Source organism: Salmo trutta, chromosome 2, assembly GCF_901001165.1.
Source record: "Salmo trutta chromosome 2, fSalTru1.1, whole genome shotgun sequence".
In the NCBI taxonomy this organism is placed as follows: Eukaryota; Metazoa; Chordata; class Actinopteri; order Salmoniformes; family Salmonidae; genus Salmo; species Salmo trutta.
In genome coordinates this window covers 31078332-31099444 of record NC_042958.1, presented here as the reverse complement: position 1 = coordinate 31099444, position 21113 = coordinate 31078332, and positions in this window count along the sequence as shown.

Here is a 21113-nt window from a genome sequence, read left to right as displayed (position 1 = left end):
CACTTACCGCCCTCCTCTGATAGGGGGCGTGTGCCTAAACGGCACTATGGCTGAGGATACCAGGCTGGCCACCTGGTCAGAAAAATCAGCAATCAGTTTGGAAATGTTCAACGAAATTTCGAAAACGGCTAACTGCCATCCCCTTGTGCAGAAAACGTTTAGATTTCCACTGGGAACGACTCCCCAGACAACACTCACCGCAATAGGGGTGTGTGCGCTATCGATCCGCATTGGAACCAAGGAATTATCCCACTACCTACTGGTTGTCGTGGACCTCCCACATACAGTCTATGTGGGAGCGGACATTTTGGTAAGATTGGGTGTTAAACTTGATACCATACACCAAGTTCTTTGGTCTTTGGCGCAGCCAAACCAACATGCCTTGTCTTTCGACCCGGTGCGAATGGCTTCCGGGCAGACTATTCCTGAAGCTTGCAAGACGATAACTGAGTCCGCCATGTTGATACCGGCAAGAACCACAGAGGTTTCTGTAAGACTGAACCTGGCGCCCGGATAACGGATGGAAGGCACCACTGCGTTCTTCCAACCCTCTCCAAAACTATTCGACTTGGGGCTAACTATCAATGGTAACCCACTGTTGGAACTAACCGCTAGATCCACTTACCTCTTGGTACAAAATCTGACTCAAGCGGATATTTCCATTCCTCGGCACACTCAGCTAGGAACATTGATCGATTACGCCTTCCATGATTTTGAACTAGTTGTTCCTGTGATTGGGCCTCTTCCGTCCTCCCTAGACCTAGATGGCGAGGGAGGTACGCTGTTTACTTGTCAGTCAAAAGCAATAGCACTAACTCCTGTATTGCCACTGGACGACACATCGGCATTCCGGCTGGATGTCGACCCTGACAGCAACCAGTTAATATACTCCATCGTCACGGAGGATGATATTGCGTCTCCTCCTGCATGCGAAGTACACTCTTGTGAGGTAACAACCGATGACTCTTCCAAAAGTGACATGCCGTCACCACCCGATGAAGACCTGTACAATTTCGCCGAACCATATCCTGGTTTCCATGCACAGGTAATACAACTACTGTCGGAGGCTGATGCACTTGTCAATGACACTGAACGCCATCAGTTGAGAGAATTGTTTAACAAACACAGTGAGATCTGGGCGACAGACTCGCTGGATTGCGGGGTTACGAGTATCCATGTGGTGCGTATTCCTACGCCACCCGGAGCAACTCCTACGTTCGTTAGACAATACAAAATCCCGCTCGCAGCATACGCAGCAGTACAAGAGATTATCGATTCCTTATTAGCTAAACGGATAATCAGGGAATGTAACAGTACGTACAGCGCTCCCGTGTGGCCTGTTCTGAAACCAACGGGTAAATGGCGTCTTACCATTGACTATAGACAACTCAACAAACTGGTTCCGTTGTCTCGTTGGCCAATGACACAGCTCGACCAAGAGTTGCCAAAGGTGGCAAACGCCAAGTACTTCTCCACCGTCGACGTGGCAAATGGTTTCTGGACCATGACAGTCGACCCGCGTGACCAACACAAGTTGGCTTTCTCTTTCTCGAACAAGCTCTTCACGTTCAATCGTTGCCCATTCGGGTATGCGAACTCCCCCTCAGAGTTCAACATCTTCCTGCACAAGGCGATGCCAGACGCAGCCTCTAGGGGGACGATAATTTACGTGGACGACGTTCTCATGAGAAGTGAGACTTGGTCACATCACCTCAATGAAATGGACCACGTTCTCACCCAACTCGGGACTGCAGGGGCTAAGTTGGCCATCATGAAAGGGCAATGGTGCAGGACCAAGGTAAACTACGTTGGGCTTCTGGTGGGTGCCGAGGGCATCCTGCCACAGTCTAACCGAATCCAAGCAGTCCGCAACATCAAAACACCTACAAACCTTCACGAGGTGCGCAGCTTCTTGGGAGTATGTAATTACTCCCGTCAATTCATCGAAAACTACGCCGACTTGTCAAAACCGTTGACTCACCTTCTTCAGAAAGACACCCCATTCGTTTGGGATGTCACTCACAACGAAGCGGTGGCTTCCTTGAAAAACATGCTTTGCGAGGCACCCTGCCTGGTATACCCCAACAAAGACAAGACATTCTTTTTGGAAGTCGGTTTCTCAGAGCACTGCCTTAGCGCTGGGTTGTACCAAAAATACGACCAAGACAAACGTGTGGTTGCTTACGCGAGCAAAACACTCAACCCCGCCGAACACAAATACTCAGACTGCGAAAAAGCGCTGCTGTCGACAGTCTGGGCGATCAAACACTTCACCAGTTATGTCGGCGGACAAAAGGTGATCATAGAAACATGTCACCAGCCTGTGACTTTTCTGAAAAGCCAACGAATCCGTGAGGGTGCTGTACACAACAGCAGGATAGCGGCTTGGCTCATGACGCTGCAGAGCCATGATGTAGTAATCAACTATGCAAAAGCAAAGAACCTGCCTTTGGGCAGTGCTTTGGCGGTGTGTCAACACTGTGGTGACGATGAAACCGACTCCGGACCAACCCCGCGTGACATCGCTCCGCCATTGCCTTCGAACCATCACTATTTCGAAGAGAACGTGTGTCTCGACATGCCGATGGCATTTGTAGATGGCTGTTCTTACCGCCATCTAGACCACTTGCAAGCTGGGGTGGGATTGGTATGGCACAACGACATTCCGTGCAAACCACTTCAATTTCAGCTTGGCAACAAGACCAGCCAGTTTGCAGAAGTGGCTGGCGTGCTGATCACCCTGCAAACAGCGGTGAAACACGGATTGGCAGAACTGGCGATCTGCACCGACTCTAACTACGCGAGACTCACCTTCTTATGCCACTTGCCGTTTTGGAAACAAAAGCACATGACTACTTCAAGTGGTAAAGAGGTGAAAAACAAAGAGCTCATTCTAGCTTGTGATGACCTCATCACCAAACACGACATACAGGTGTATTGGAAGAAAGTCAAGGGACACTCCAAATCACCTGGTCGTGACAAACTTGGCAACGACCATGCTGACAGCATGGCGAAATCTGGTGCAATTCACGGCACCCCTTGGGTGTTTGCTGCTCGAGACGAAAAACCCACTGAGGAAGCTATGGTGTCTGCGATAACGCGTAGCCATGTAGCACCACGGAAAACGTCGTCGCACAAACATAATGTGTTGCTAACACATTCATTCATGAATGGCGACCTGGTAGCAATGCAACACCAAGATGAGTCCCTCGCCACGTTGATGGCATTCCTGTCGGATCCTGTCAACCACCCAGTGTCCGAACTGGCTTTGGCAGGTTCACACGACTTGCGTTCGCTGTACGCAACTAAACAGCACCTCACACTTGTAGATGACCTATTGGTGTATGTTTCAGAAACCGACACCGCTCGAAGGTGGGTGGTTCCTAAAACACAGAGGGGGATAATGATAGCTCATGCCCACGACGAGCCATGTGGAGGCCATAGGGGGGTCAAGGCTACATGCGAAACATTGCGACAGGTGGCCCACTGGCCTCACATGGAACAAGACGTGGCACGATACGTGAGGGGGTGTCTAGTTTGCTGCCAGTGTCAACCCACCAAGCCACTTCACAGAGCACCCCTGCAACGCACGGGTGTGTCTTACCCCTGGAGCTCGATCCAGATCGACTGGGTCGGCCCAGTTGCCAGGTCTGCCAGAGGCAACAAGTACCTCCTCACAGTGACTTGCGCATTCACAAAGTGGGTGGAGTGCCTGCCGGCGACCAATGACACAGCGGAAACCACTGCCGTTCTTTTGCTAAACCACGTTTTCAGTCGTTTCGGCCTGCCAGGAGAAACCGTGGACAGCGACAGAGGAACCCACTTTTCGGCAGCTGTAATGACCGAACTGTGGAAGCTCCTGGGAGTCAAAGCTAAACTCCACATCGCGTGCCACCCTAGGAGCTCGGGGGGGGTAGACCAGAGCAAACAATCAATTGTCAGAATCTTGAGGAAATATGTGGCAGACAACCACAAAGATTGGGACCTCAAACTCCCATTGGTACTGATGGCAATCAGAGCCACACGCAACAAGCCTACGGGAATGACACCCTTTGAGATGATGACGGGCCGGCAAATTACCCTTCCTCTGCATCTCCTGTACCAACCGGGAGATGTCGCCGCAGCCACCGCCTACACGGCTCACCAATACGTGACCGACTTGCGGAACCATCTCCAGACTACTTTTGCGTACGCTCAAGGACAATTGGAAAGAAGTGCAGAAGGTGACAAGACCTATTACGACAAAAAAGCCTCACACCAGATGTTCGAGGTCGGAGATAAGGTGTGGTACTACATATACACCAAACCCGCGGGCGTCGCAACAAAGTTCCTGCCCCACTGGACGGGGCCACACGAGATTGTGGTGAAGCTATCACCTGTAGCTTACCAGATCAAAATCAGCAAAGGTCGACAAACCGCCACATTAAAGTGGGTCCACCGGAACCAAATCAAGTTGTACACTCCCCCCATGGGAATAGAAGGGGTGCTAGCCAGCACCGAATAGATAAAAACCCTAGCAAAAAACCCAGAGGTACTAAGAAAATTCTTAAGTACCCTCAGCTGATCCCTTCCAGGAGACCAGTACGTTGCACCTAATATCTTTTATTCTCTTCCCAGCTACCAGATATACATCTGTTGTCACTAGTGATATCGTCCTGCGCTGTACTGATTAAAAATAAGAAAAACAGAAAAATAGTTGTCAAAACAATTTTTGTTTACGAATACAAATAACTGAAATAATCCAACAATCTCTGATTATGCGTTTCTGTAGGATGGAGTTCCTTTGGATGATCCTGACACTCTGCGCCCTGGTCAAAACCAACCCAGCAGACGTAATCACGAACGGACCCCCTACGGGAATCGTTCTCCGCGACGATCCAGGACTCCTCATAACTAACTGCAGAGTACACACGCAGAGGGTATATGTCCGCCTAGATGCAGAGAATGTGTACCGCCAACACATTCCACCTGCGGCGCATTTGAGTTGGGCCGGGGCTGACTGGACCAGCCAGGCAATTAAGCACGCCCAGCTAGACACTGCCCATATGTTGGCCCAACTCCAAAAGTTCACAGTAACCCAGTCAGAACTAGCTGAGCCCAGGCGAGAAAAACGATTCGTCGGGGCGCTACTATCGATAGGGGCAGCCGTAGGGTCACTATTTGCCCTAGGTACCACTGCCGTCAACGCAGTCAGTCTAGCCACAGTCAAGAGGAATGTTAGGGAGATTACTGAAGAGATGCCACTTATCCAGCAGCAGATGAAGGCACAGGCCCTTAGGTTGCAACATGTGGGAAAGTCTCTCCAGGACACTATTCTGGTGGTCAACACACACGCTACTCTCCTGAACAAAACTATCCTGTCTGTAGGAAAGCTAGCAGAGGTCATGAACCATGACTATGCCCATGTCCAATTGGTTCGATTGTTACTGGAGGATTTTCTCCGTGAAGTTAGCTCTTCTATGGACCACTTGGCCATGAATAGAATCCCCTCATATTTAGTGCCCCTCTCAATGGTGCACGACATATTGACCTCAGCTACTTCAACCACACTAAGGCCGTTACAATCACATTTGGCCTATAGTCTGGGGTCGGCCATCCCAATACACGTTGATGTTGATCGTAATGAAGTGGGTTTTCTACTGACGCTGCCGGTTGTTGAACTGGAGAATATCTATAGATTGAAAACGGTTCTCAATGTAGGATTTTGGCGCGACAGTACCCACGTAAAGATTGCCACGCCCCCAGTTGTAGCTTACCAGGAAAACAACCCAGATTTCTATCTCACCCCTAACCTGCTAATGTGTACTCTAACCAAAGATGTCCACTACCTTTGTCCTAGCAAACCATTTGTCAGGGATAACACTGAGCGTCTTTGTGGTATTAAAGCTATCACCAGCGAAGAACGCTGTAGAGCCAAACTAACAGCCAGGGATGGGGCCACCACCACACAAGTGGAGGTGGTAGGGAACCGATGGTTGGTCAACACACCGTTCGCGTCCGCCACTATGACTTACGAACGCCATGACTCCATCACCCAATTAAACCTCCCCAACCAGACTGTTTTTGTTACGGTACCAGAGGGGGCGATTATTCACGTAGACGACCTCGCTCTATACCACCTTCCCGACGACCGGATAGACACAGAGATTGAAATGCCAGACGCTTTTGCTAAACGTTCCCTTGAGTTACCACAAGCCATTCAATACCAAATCCAGTACGAGGGACCCATGACTGTCGATCTTAGCGTACTGGATGAGGCACTGTTAGTCGACCCGACTGACTACAGACCAAAAGATTGGTCTGTCGCCCGCTCTTGGACGGTGCCGGACAGTATCCTGACTGTTACCATGATCCTTGGTCTCATTTCCCTTGGCGGGTGCACCTACTACGTACACAGGCGCACACGTGCAATGGAAGACCTAATGAGGTCTTATACTAGGATCACCCGTGGGACGGAAGCGATCCCGATTTTTGGAAAGGTGGCAATGGATCCGGAAACCCTCTTACAGGGCCCAGTCCCAGCCTCCTCTCCCGAACTCGCTAGGTCAGCCCAGTAATGTCCCTAATGTAAGCTTGGCCTTCAGGGGCCAAGTTTTTCCAAGTGCCTTAACTACCCACCTGCAAGCAGGATCAACCTAGACATGACATTAGAGACAATGCCATGATAAAGCTATTTAGCCAAGGCCTTGGACATATATAGAACATAGTCCATATTAGATGATTAAGGTGTGGTAGACATATTTTGTATACTTTTATGTTTTTATTCCAATTTTTCGTTTCATTACCTTTGACACTTAGGAAGCCTTAGAGCCAAGACACCGCTCCTTTGGGGAGGAAATGTAATGATGTATTGCCTGAGTGTTGTGCATTATTAACGTCTGCCAAGTTACTGCCTAGGTCCACTAACCGGGATAACCGGACGACGGGCCGGAACACAGAGCCACTGCCAGACCTCCTTGATCCATTCTGGTGGTGATCCACAGCTTGCGGAAAGCCTACCAGGGGGGAACCACTAAAGGGGGGGGGGCTGCTCTGATGATCCACAGACCAGGACATCCGATGGTCATTCTTATGGTGGGTTGCAACATGCAGAATCATTCCAAGTTGAACCTACCAGAGGGGGACTGTCATGACTGTCCTGATCAGGTCAGGGTACAGGAGACCACCACCCTACAGATTATCTCCCAAACCCCCAACAGAGGAGGAGAGATCTAGGGGTCTGAAGATGTGGGGGTTTTATGACACCTCATGCCCATAATACAGAGAAATTCCTTTGTCCTAACAATGGAGAACTGGCCTCAGAACCTTAAACATGCAATAAAGGAACTTTGGAACAATGGTTTCCGTCAGCCACAATGGTGGTTATGACGAAAAGTGGAATATTAAAATGTATGTAACTTTTGTATTGGTTTTTAAAGGTTAAGAGATGACGTTATTATGAAAACATTGTACCTTTAAGAGTTTTCCCAGTATATGCCTGATGTTTATACATTGTACGCTGTTTGGAAAATATCCAAATCAAACAGAATGTTTTGATAAAGATGAAATGTGAAGTTAGTGTCTAAAATCGGATTTTTAGCCAAATCTAAGCCTTGCCCCTGTACTTGGTCCGCCCAGAGAATCGCCCTAAAGGCTGTCACACCCACCTCTGACCCGAGGGTATAAGACAGGAGATTGGAGAATTAACATAGGGAGACTATTGACCCCAAGCTGCAGCGAAGGTCTAACAAAGTCGACGAACCCCAAAATGAAACACAAGGTTGAAGACAAAGAAATATTTTTCTACACGAGCTACGGACGAGTAGCTGTGTCTAAGCGGGTGAATTCAAGCCGAACCACCCAGCCTCCACTCTCGATTGAATCGTGGTATCGACACCATTCGAGCCGAAGCTGTGAGCTCTGAGCTACAGAGCTGTCTGTCCTCAGAAGACCCCTTTCAGATCAAGGGTGAGGATCAGACCACTTAGCCAAGAAGGACACTGACATCGTGAGGACAACCAGAGAGTTGCGCCGGAGAACTGCGGCATTTAGAAGCCTAAACGACCCACGCGGAGCGTCCCACCTGAGAACTACAACACGTAATTACATCATTATATTCTGACCCATAAGAGCGGCAGTTCGGGGCAAGGCTAATTTTAAATAAGCATGGCTGACAAATGAACCCAAATGTATATTTCTCTCGTGTACTTCCTTTCTTTCTCTCTCTTTAAAATCCCCATTTTGGGTAACAAGCGCCAGAGTGTGTTGGCCCGTTGTACTAAGTCCTAATCAATAGCTAGACTGTGTTTTGTGTATGTGCATTTTTATCATCATTTTTGCTTGCTAGTAAATAAATAATCAACTAAGATTGGTGTGGTAAATTCAGTGGTAAAGCCCGGGACCGTGCAGATTCCCGGATTATACGACCTTCAGATAATGAGACTGTAGAGGAAACTGATTAATTTAGCGACTGTTGTAATCGATATTCTGATATCCTTTGAGTTAATTTGGGAAATAGAAACTCAATCAAAACAATGTTCCCATGGTGCCCCAGGTTAATGAGTTAATAATTGCTTGATTCATTGCTTAATTCATTTAATCACGTAATTATAAACCGTTAATCATTCGATGAGCAACAGTCGTCACATTAACTAATACAACGTCACGACAATGCTATAACTTCAATTTCTCAAACATATGACTATTTTACACCATTTGAAAGATAAGACTCTCGTTAATCCAACCACATTGTCCGATTTCAAAAAGGCTTTACAGCGAAAGCAAAACATTCGATTATGTCAGGAGAGTACCCTGCCAAAAAGAATCACACAGCCATTTTCAAAGCAAGCATATATGTCACAAAAACCCAATCCACAGCTAAATGCAGCACTAACCTTTGATGATCTTCATCAGATGACACTCCTAGGACATTATGTTATACAATACAAGTTTTGTTCAATCAAGTTCACATTTATATCAAAAAACTGCTTTTTACATTAGAATGTGATGTTCAGAACTAGCATACCCACCGAAAACTTCCGGTGAATTTACTAAATTACTCATCATAAACGTTGACAAAATACATAATTATTTTAAGAATTATAGATACAGAACTCCTTTATGCAATCGCTATGTCAGATTTTAAAATAGCTTTTCGGCGAAAGCACATTTTGCAATATTCTGAGTACATAGCTCAGCCATCACAGGCTAGCTATTCAGACACCCGCCAACTTCGGGGCTCACTAAACTCAGAATTACTATTAGAAAAATTGTATTACCTTTGCTGTTCTTTGTCAGAATGCACTCCCAGGACTTCTACTTCAACAACAAATGTTGTTTTGGTTCCAAATAATCCATAGTTATATCAAAATACCTCCGTTTTGTTCGTGCATTCAGGTCACGATCCAAAGGGTAACGTGTGAGCGCATTTCGTTGCAAAAAAATTCAAAATATTCCATTACCGTACTTAGAAGCATGTCAAACGCTGTTTAAAATCAATTTTTAATCAATTTTTCTCGTAAAATAGCGCTAATATTCCAACCGGACAATGTTGTATTCATTCAAAGACGAAAAGAAAAAATGGCAAGGTCTTGTGAAGCGCATCTCCAGTCTCTCTGTCACCAGGCAGTCCACTGACAAACTGTGCTGATGTTATCTGCCCAGAGACAGGAGACGCCTCAATCCGGTTTCTGAAGGCTTTAGAGAGCCAATGGAAGCCATAGAAAGTGTCACGTAACAGCTCAGATACTGTAATTTCGATAGAGATAAAACAGAAGGACTACAAATTGTCAGACAGTCCACTTCCTGCTTGGAATCTTCTCAGGTTTTTGCCTGCCATATGAGTTCTGTTATACTCACAGACACCATTCAAACAGTTTTAGAAACTTTAGAGTGTTTTCTATCCAAATCTACTAATTATATGCATATTCTGGGCAAGAGTAGTAAAAAGATTAAAGCGGGTACGTTTTTTCACCCGGCCGTGAAAATACTGCCCCCTATCCACAACAGGTTAAATCAAGGCTGACAGTGTTACATTTAAAGGTCCTGAACAGTCATACTGAAAAGCAGTGTTGTAGGAAAATCATCTCAAGCAAATTTGGGGATAGACAAAGCAGTTTTTTATTTTTAATACAATTGCAAACATTTCAAAAAACCTGTTTTTGCTTTGTCAGTATGAGGTATTGTGTGTAGATCGATGAAAAATCAAAAATAAATGTTTTTAGGATAAGTCTATAATGTAACAAAATGTAACAAATATATATATATATTCATTTCTATATATACACACATCTTCCATTTGACATGTCTCTTGTTCACAGCTGCACTGACAGATATGTTGACTTGACAACTGCATTGGAGTTTTAAATGACACTTCCCCCTCTTTTGTTACATACTGGCTGAAGAACTAGCTAGCCAGTATCTAGCTAACACCAAACACATATGAAAGGGGAAATATAGAAGTATCGGAGACCATGCAGTTCAATTTTGGCACCAGTAGAGGAGCTATATAGCTATATCAAATCAAATAAAATGTTATTTGTCACATGAATCAAATACAACAGGTGCTTACTTACGAGCCCTTAATCAACAATGCAGTTCAAGAAAGAGAGTTAAGAAAGGAAATATTAAATAAACTAAAGTAAAACATTTAATGAAAGTAACACAATGAAATAACAATAACGAGGCTATATACAGAGGGTACCGGTAGAGAGTCAATGTGTGGGGGTACAAGTTAGTCGAGGTAATTTGTACATGTAGGATAGGTGTAAAGTAACTCTCCATAGATAATAAACAGCGAGTAGCAGCAGTGTAAAAAAAATGTGTTGGGGGTGTCAATGTAAATAGTCCGGGTGACCATTTAATTAATTGTTCAGCAGTCTTATGGCTTGGAGTTCAGAAGCTGTTAAGGAGCCTTTTAGACCTAGACGTGACGTTCTGGTACCGCTTGCCATGCGGTAGCGGAGAGAACAGTCTATGACTTTGGTGACTGGAGTCTTTGACAATTTGTTGGGCCTTCCTCTGACACCACCTAGTTTAAAGGTCCAGGATGGCAGGAAGTTTGGCCCCAGTGATGTACTGGGCCGTACGCACTACACTCTGTAGTGCCTTACGGTTGAGTGCTGAGCAGTTGCCATACCAAGCGGTGATGCAACCGGTCAGGATGCTCTCGATGGTGCAGCTGTAGAACTTTTTGAGGATCTGGGGCACGCACCCCTGAGGGGCCCCAGTGTTGAGGATCAGCATGGCAGATCTGTTGTTGCCTATGCTTACCACCTGGGGGCGTCCCGTCAGGAAGTCCAAGATTCAGTTGCAGAGGGAGGTGTTTAGTCCCAGGGTCCTTAACTTAATGATGAGCATTGTGGGCAATATGGTGTTGAACGCCGAGCTGTAGTCAATGAACAGAATTATCACTTAGTGACCATGGTGGTCTGCTTGAAACATGTAGGTATTACAGACTTGGTCAGGGAGAGGTTGAAAATGTCAGTGAAGACACTTGCCAGATGGTCTGCCCATTCTCCTAGTACACGTCATGGTAAACCGTCTGGCCCCGTGGCCTTGTAAATGTTGACATGTTTAAAGGTCTTGCTCAAGCTCCAGAGCCGGTGTAGTAGGATTCAATCTTAGATCTGTATTGACGCTTTGCCTGTTTGATGGTTCGTGTGAGGGCATAGCGGGATTTCTTATAAGCGTCCGGATTAGAGTCCTGCTCCTTGAAACCGGCAGCTCTAGCCATTAGGTCACGTTGCCTGTAATCCATGGCTTCTGTTTGGGATTTGTACGTACGGTCACTGTGGGGACAACGTTGTTGATGCACTTATTGATGAAGCCGGTGAATGAGATGGTATACTCCTTAATGCCATTGGATGAATCCGAGAACATATTCCAGTCTGTGTTATCAAAACAGTCTTGTAGCGTAGCATCCGCATAAGAGTTAATGAATATTTGGTGTTTTATATTACTGGCACTTCGTGTTTTCATGAAATTTAATGATATTTGGATGAAACCAGATCAAAGTAGGACGACCAAAGCATGAAAAATGACTGTTGATTGATAAGTAGATTGATAAGGTTTGATCCTAAAGTTACTGGTCCCCTCCCCCATGTCAACCTCTTGGATTCAGTAGGAGGGATTATTAAGGGGATAGGGTGAAATTGTCCTAACTTTCATTTGAATACACCAATGGTAACATGATATTATCTTACCTAATTTAAATAAGTACCACCTTGTAACCAACATCGGAGAAGGTGTGTTTGCAGAGAGGCGTGGTTTATATAGCCAGATAGCTACTTTACTGATGCCAAAATTTGACTGTAGGGTGTCTGCAAATATAATTGTATGTTTCCCCTTTCATCTGTGTCTTGTGTTATCTAGTTACTGGCTAGCTAGGTATTCAACAAGCATGGAACAAAACGGGGAAAGGGTTGTTCAAATCTCTGAGGTAGTTGTCATGTCAATACATCCTTCAGTGCTGCTGTGAACCACATCACAAGAGACTTGCCAAACAGGAGATTTAAAAATAATGTTTTTTACATCAGTAGCTATTGTAGGTTTCCATCCAATTTGCAACAGATTTTCATGTGAATATTCTAAAATATGCATAAAACGTTTTGGTTGATGCCCTGGCACTACACAGCTGATTTAAATATCTAACTCATGTTCAAGCTGATTATTTGAGTCAGCTGTGATATGCTAGGGCAAAAACCAAAATGTGCGGGCCCCATGACCTAGTTTGGGAAACCCTGCTCCAGCCAATAGCTTGCAGATACAGTGCGAGTAGGCTACCTACATTATGAGATTGTTATGGATAAGCACAATCCTATTTGTATTTGTCAAACTGCAATCAAGCGTCAATCATCATGTCACCCAAATATTTACTCTATATTTATTGAAAATGAGCATCAAGCGCATCACCTTGCACATTCACCACCCTGTTAGGTTCATCATAACAGCCGGCTGCGACGCAGCATGGGATTGAACCTAGGTCAGTAGTGATGCTTCTAGCACTGCAATGCAGTGCCTTAGACTGCTGCGCCTCTCGGGAAGCTCCCTCTTTCCCTCTTCTGTGTGTGACATGATGAGGAGCATTAAAAGATTGTCTGGACCCTGTTGTCTGGTGAGAGCACCGTAGAGAGAGCCTGGCACACGATTGGCAAAAATAATCAGGGAAACAGTGTACAGAGGCAAAGGAAGCAGAATTAAACACAACTGCCTTCCTTACCGCAAAAGAGGGAAGATGATTAAAAGATGATTTCCACAGAGAATACAATAATGTGTAAAGACTCTGTGGTCATTTCATCTGGTATTATTAGGGGTAGCAAAGGATAATCAGAGAATAACAAGTCTTTCCTCTCCACTGAGGGTACACTGTAGTCTTGTTTCTTATACTAGGGGACCACAGCATAATGAAACCTGTTACATGGGGCATTGTGTGTAGATTGATGAAGAAAACAAACAAATGTAACCCATTTAAGAATAAGGCTGTAACTTAACAAAATGTACATATATATGTAGGAAAAGCAGCCAACAAGTGCTCAGCATATGTGGGATCTCCTTCAAGACTGTTGGAAAAGCATTCCAGGTGAAGCTGGTTGAGAGAATTCTAAGAGTGCAAAGCTGTCATCAAGGCAAAGGGTGGCTACTTTGATGAATCTCAAATACATTTTGATTTATTTGACACTTTTTTGGTTACTACATGGTTCTATATGTGTTATTTCATAGTGTTGATGCCTTCACTTTTATTCTACAATGTAGAAAACAGTAACAATAAAGAAAAACCCTTGAATGAGTAGGTCTATCCAATCTTTTCAATGGCACTGTAAATATATATATGTACATATACATATATATACTCATTCAAGGGTTTTTCTTTACTGTTACTGTTTTCTACATTGTAGAATAAAAGTGAAGACATCAACACTATCAAATAACACATATAGAACCATGTAGTAACCAAAAAAGTGTCAAATAAATCTAAATCTATTTGAGATTCATCAAAGTAGCCACCCTTTGCCTTGATGACAGCTTTGCACACTCTTGGAACTCTCTCAACCAGCTTCACCTGGAATGCTTTTCCAACAGTCCTGAATGAGATACCACATATGCTGAGCACTTGTTGGCTGCTTTTCCTTCACTCTGCAGTCCAACTCATCCAAACCATCTCAATTGGGTTGAGGTCGGGTGATTTTGGACCAGGTCATCTGATAGAGCACTCCATCAATCTACTTCTTGGTCAAACAGCTCTTACACAGCCTGGAGGTGTGTTGGGACATTGTCCTGTTGAAAAACAAATGATAGTCCCTGTAATGACGTACGCTGAGAGTCAGGAAGCAAGTTTAGGGAGTGAATACATTTAATAAATAAACAACCATGAACAAAACAAGAAACACGAATAGCGCACCAGCATGATACAAATACAGAAACAATAACGCCTGGGGGAAGGAACCAAAGGGAGTGACATAAATAGGGCAGGTAATCAAGGAGGTAATGGAGTCCAGGTGAGTGTCAATAAGCGCTGGTGCATGTGATGATGGTGACAAGTGTGCGTAATAATCAGCAGTTTGGTGACCTAGAGGCCAGAGAGGGAGTACACGTGACAGTCCCCCTAAGCGCGAAGCAGATGGGATGGCGTATTGCTGCAGAATGCTGTGGTAGTCATGCTGGTTAAGTGTGCCTTGAATTCTAAATAAATTGCAGATAGTGTCAACAGCAAAGCACCATCACATCTCCTCCTCCATGCTTCACTGTAGGAACTACACATGGGGAGATCATCCGTTCACCTACTCTGCATCTCACAAAGACACGGCAGTTGGAACCAAAAATCTCCAATTTGGACTCATCAAACTAAAAGACAGATTTGCACCGGTCTAATGTCCATTGCTTGTTTTCTTGGCCCAAGCAAGTCTCTTCTTATTATTGTTGTCCTTTAGTAGTCCTCTGAACAGTTGATGTTGAGATGTGTCTGTTACTTGAACTCTCTGAAGCATCTTTTTGGGGTGTAATTTCAGAAGTTGGTAACTCTAATGAATGTATCCTCTGCAGTAGAGGTAACACTGGGTATTCCTTACCTGTGGCGGTCCTCATGAGAGCCAGTTTCATCATAGCGCTTGATGGTTTTTGGGACTGCACTTGAAGAAACTTTCAAAGTTCTTGACATTTTCTGGATTGACTGACCTTCATGTCTTAAAGTAATGATGGACTGTCATTTCTCTTTCATTATTTGAGCTGTTCTTGCCATAATATGGATTTAGTAATTTACCAAATAGGGCTATCTTCTGTATACGACTCCTACCTTGTCACGACACAACTGATTGGCTCAAACACATTAAGAAGGAAAGAAATTCCACAAATTAACTTTTAACAAGGCAGACCTGTTAATTGAAATGCATTCCAGGTGACTACCTCATGAAGATGATTGAGAGAATGCCAAGAGTGTGCAAAGCTTTCATCAAGGCAAAGGGTGGCTATTTTGAAGAATCTCATTTGAAACTATTTTGGTTACTAAATTATTCCATATGTGATATTTCATAGTTTTGATGTATTCACTATTATTCTACAATGTAGAACATAGTAAAAATAAAGAAAAACCCATTAATGAGTAGGTGTATCCAAACTTTTGACTTGTACTGTATATATATTTTTTTGCTAAACAGATGGGGCTCAAAACAGGTGGGGCTCAAAACCTGCCTGGAATGACGGGTCGCCACTGTACATGCCAAGTATAGACAATATATTGTGTTCTTATCAGGTTATAGATAAGAGCAGAATCACTGCACTACTGTTCATTCCACAGTTCTGCCTACCAACAGGTTATGAACATTTTATCTTTGAGTGTTTTTTATTTTGTCTCTTAAAGATGAGACATGGCATTAAGATGAAACAATTTACCAGCTGGAATTTAAGTTAAAATATTTCTACTCCTCCTTCTTCAAGTTAATGTAGAAGAGTCAAGCTGGTTATAAATTTAAACTGGTACCACTAGTAGTATATGTACCAATAGTGATATTTAACCAATGTAGTTATAAGTCAGTTAAGATGACATATTAGTTTGCTCAGGAGATCTGTCTGACAGGAGATAAGGAGAGGGTCAAAAGGAGATGGAATTAGTGTATGTGAGCTGGTTGTAGCTAGCATATCTTCACTTGGTAATATCACATTACATGAGTCATTTTCATCACTGATCCATGGAATGATGAAATTCTTTTGTTCTCTGGTACTAACCATCAATCCCATGCAGTCATCATGGGCAGAGATGTATTAAAACCTGGCTGGTTTGGTAGGCTACATGCTACAGTTTCGTGGGTGAGTCCATTGTTATTTTTATCTCCAGGTGCGTGTTCAACTTGTAAATGTCAATGGAATAATTACAACCGTTTTGAATACATGTTTTTTTGTTGTTGAAAAAGTACAATTTCATTACAGGTTATAGCTCTGTGCCATAAATATTTTTTTCTGTAAATATTGTAAGCATGTTGACTGCTTTGCAAGGATGTCAAAGTGATTTTTTAACAAAGCCTTTGTTTGTTTTTCTATTATATTTCCATCCACTGAAAAAAATAAACACCAGCTAGCTTGCTGGGATTGTTAGCTACCTATGTTGAAAGAACTGATTTACAATCAAATGTCATGCCCTGATCTGTTTCACCTGTTCCCGTGACTGTCTCCACCCCCTCCAGGTGTCGCTTATTTTCCCCAGTGTATTTATCCCTGTGTTTCCTGTCTCTCTGTGCCAGTTCATCTTGTATGTTAGTTAGGTCAACCATTGTGTTTTCCAATTCTGCTTTTGCAATTCTCTTTTTGATAGTCTTCCCGGTTTTGACCCCTGCCTGACTCTGGACTACTTTCCCGCCTTCCTGATCATCCCGCCTGCCCTGACCTTGATTCTGCCTGCCCCTCGGTACCTTTTGGACTCTGAACTGGTTTTGACCCTTTTGCCTGTCCACGACCATTCTCTTGCTTTAAAACCTGTTGGGGCTAGGGGGCAGCATTGAGAATTTTGGAAAAAATATGTGCCCATTTTTAACTGCCTCCTACACCAACTCAGAAGCTAGAATATGCATATTATTCAGGTTTGGATAGAAAACAGCCTAAAGTTTCTAAAACTGTTTGAATGGTGTCTGTGAATATAACAGAACTCCTATGGCAGGCAAAAACCTGACAAGGTTTCATGCAGGAAGTGGCCTGTCTGACAAGGAGTCGTGCGTCTTGCATCTGTTTATTGAAGAGTAAGGATCTTAGCTGTAACGTGACAATTCCTAGGGCTCCAATAGGCTCTCAGAACCCGGGGAAAACCTGAACGATGACGAGGCGGCCTCTGGCTGAAACAGATTATCGCCTTTGCCAAGTGGCCGATCAGAGGGTCATTGAATGAGGCGCGTGCACGATTCGCCCCCGTGGAGAAATTTAATTTGGCTGTTTAGGCTCATTGCAGATTCCCGGTCGGAATAATATCGCTTTTCTACGAGATAAATGGCATAAAAATTGGTTTTAAACAGCGGTTGACATGCTTCGAAGTACGGTAATGGAATATTTAGACATTTTTTGTCACGCCATGCGCCATGCGCACGACCGTGATGAAGCATTCTGATAGTGTCTAGAACTCACGAACAAAACGTCGCTGTTTGGATATAACGATGGATTATTTGGGACCAAACCTACATTTGTTATTGAAGTAGAAGTCCTGGGAGTGTATTCTGACGAAGAACAGGAAAGGTAAGAACATTTTTCTTATAGGAAATGTGATTTTGGTGAAGGCTGAACTGGGTGGGTGTCTAAATAGCTAGCCCGTGATGGCTGGGCTATGTACTTAGAATATTGCAAAATGTGCTTCATCCGAAAAGCTATTTTAAAATAGGACATATCGAGTGCATAGAGGAGTAATGTATCTATAATTCTTAAAATAATTGTTATGCTTTTTGTGAACGTTTATCGTGAGTAATTTAGCAAACTGTTAGTAAATTCCCCAGAAGTTTGCGGGGGGTATGCTTTTTCTGAACGTCACATGCTAATGTAAAAAGCTGTTTTTTGATATAAATATGAACTTGATTGAACAGACATGCATGTATTGTATAACATAATGTCCTAGGTGTGTCATCTGATGAAGATCATAAAAGGTTAGTGCTGCATTTAGCTGTGGTTTGGGTTTTTGTGACATTATATGCTAGCTTGAAAAATGGGTGTCTGATTATTTCTGGCTGGGCACTCTCCTGATATAATCTAATGTTTTGCTTTCGTTGTAAAGCCTTTTTGAAATCGGACAGTGTGGTTAGATTAAGGAGAGTCTTGTCTTTAAATAGCTGTAAAATAGTCATAAGTTTGAGAAATTGAAGTAATAGTATTTCAAACGATTCAAAAATCGCGCCACTGAATTCAGGTGGCTGTTACGTAGGTGGGACGAATTCGTCCCACCTGCGCCAGAGAGGTTTTAACCTATTTGATTATTAATAAATATTTTAAGACTCCAACCATCTGCCTCCTGTCTCTGCATCTGGATCTCATCTTGTGTCATGATATCAAAATGATGTAACCAAGCCTAAATCTATACTCATTTAGCTATTCAAAACCAAAAATACAATGAAAATATTAAAATAAAAAATTAATAGAAAATATTAATATTTACAAAATGTACAGGACCTGTCTGCCTAGGCGACCTCACGGCACCATTGCAAAATGTGAAGAATAACAGGAAATGATCTGTAAAACCGCAACATTATATAGGGAATAGGGTGCCATTTGGGATGCATCCCAGTTTTTTTTCTAAACCTGATTGCTGGTTGGTTTTTATTTAGCATGGATGGAGAGTCTTTAAATAACAAATGGGTGAATCTGCATGTAGCCTACTCATTTGGACATGTTAAGGGTTGCAGGGTCCCCTATTATTCTCATTGTCTGTTTGTTCATATTCACCCCTCTGAGAGTGCTGGGTTTTTAATGAGGCAAACACAATATTCTTTGTTTTTTTTATATCTCAATATTGTTTTTATAGACCCTAAAGTAAAGAATCCAAACTTCAACTTTTACTTTCTTCATATTTTTGCTCATACAATTGCATTGTATGTGCTTTTAAGTATGTTCTCTGAATTGTAACCCACAGGTTGTGCTCAATGTAGCCGTGTTTAGATTTCACAGAGTTGAGGAAAAAGAGGAGGAGGAGGAACGGGAAAAGGGGGAGGAGAAGGAGGACTGGGAGGAGGAGGTTCTGGTGCAGGTTTTGCCTGGGTGAGATGCAGCTGTGAATCACTGATACTGAACTCTTCCCTCAAATCTTCTCTCATCTCACCTCCTTTCCCATTCTTGCCACTTTTTCACTCATCTCTCCTATCTTTTCCTGTCCTCCAGTCATCTTTCCTCTTCTTCCTCTCCTCTGCTCTCCCTTTCCTCTCAATCTCTGTTGCGTTGCCTTCCATACACATAATTTCATTATGTGATGACTCAATTGGCAATTTCAACATAGCCTACTGTAGATGTACACACTTTAATATATTGCACAATACAATGTCAGTGCTGTCTTTGAAGTTAATTATTATTATGGATGTGACAAGAGACATTTGTGTTTTTGTCAATCAAGATTAGGCTTCTGAGATGCATTCCTCTTCGGCTCCAGCTAGATGTATAATCAAAGTGATGATCACTTTGTATATACAGTGGGTACAGTATCATAAGTATTCACGACCCTTGGATTTTTTTGCGTTACAAAGTGGGATTGAAATAAATTTAATTGTGATTTCTTTTTACATTGATCTACACAAAATACTCCATAATGTCAAAGTGAAAAGAAAATTCTACAAATGTTTGCTAATGAATAAAAAAATATAAAATATGTTTTTTTCATTTGATTAGGCAAGTCTGAATTAGTCCAGGATAAAATGTGGCTTAACAAATCACATAAGTTACATGGACTCGTGAAATAATAGGTGTTGACTCGATTTTGAATGACTACCCCTTCCTCTGTCCCACCATACATACAACATCTCTAAGGTCAAGGATTACATTTCAAGCACAGATTCAACTACAAAGACCAGGGGGCTTTTCAAAAGCTTCATAAAAAAGGACAGTGATGGGTAACAATAGCAAATCAGACATTTAATACCTATTTTAGCATGGTCAGATACAGGTGTCCTTCTGAACTTTACTGAGCTGCTGGACAGGAAGGAAACTGCTCAGGGATATTAACATGAGGCCATTGGTGATTTTAAAACAGCTATAATGTTCAATGGCTGTAATTTGAGAAAACTGAGGATGGATCAACATCATTGTAGTGACTCTGCAATAATGACCTAAATTACAGAGTGAATAAATAAGAATACAAATATTCCAAAACATGCATCCTGTATGCAACAAGACGCTAAAGTAATACTGCAACAACAACAAAAAAGTAAAGGAATACACTTTTTGGCCAAAATGCCCAAAAAAATCCAACACAACACATCACAAAGTACTAGCTTTAATCGCTGCAAATGTATTGATTCGGGGCGGTGAAAACATATGTAATCAAGGTTTATTAGTGTTTAATCTAAAAGAAAAATTACATTTTTCTTCCACTTTGACATTACAAAGTACCGTGAGGGAAAAAAGTATTTGATCCCCTGCTGATTTTGTATGTTTGCCCACTGACAAAGAAATGATCAGTCTATAATTTTAATGGTAGGTTTATTTGAACAGTGAGAGACAGAATAACAACAAAAAAATCCTGAAAAACACATGTCAAAAATGTTATAAATTGATTTGCATTTTATTGAGGGAAATAAGTATTTGACCCCCTCTCAATCAAAAAGATTTCTGGCTCCCAGGTGTCTTTTATACAGGTAACAAACTGAGATTAGGAGCACACTCTTAAAGGGAGTGCTCCTAATCTCAGTTTGTTACCTGTATAAAAGACACCTGTCCACAGAAGCAAACAATCAATCAGATTCCAAACTCTCCACCATGGCCAATACCAAAGAGCTCTCCAAGGATATCAGGGACAAGAATGTAGACCTACACAAGGCTGGAATGGGCTACAAGACCATCGCCAAGCAGCTTGGTGAGAAGGTGACAACAGTTGGTGTGATTATTAGCAAATGGAAGAAACACAAAATAAGTCAATCTCCCTCGGCCTGGGGCTCCATGCAAGATCACACCTCGTGGAGTTGCAATGA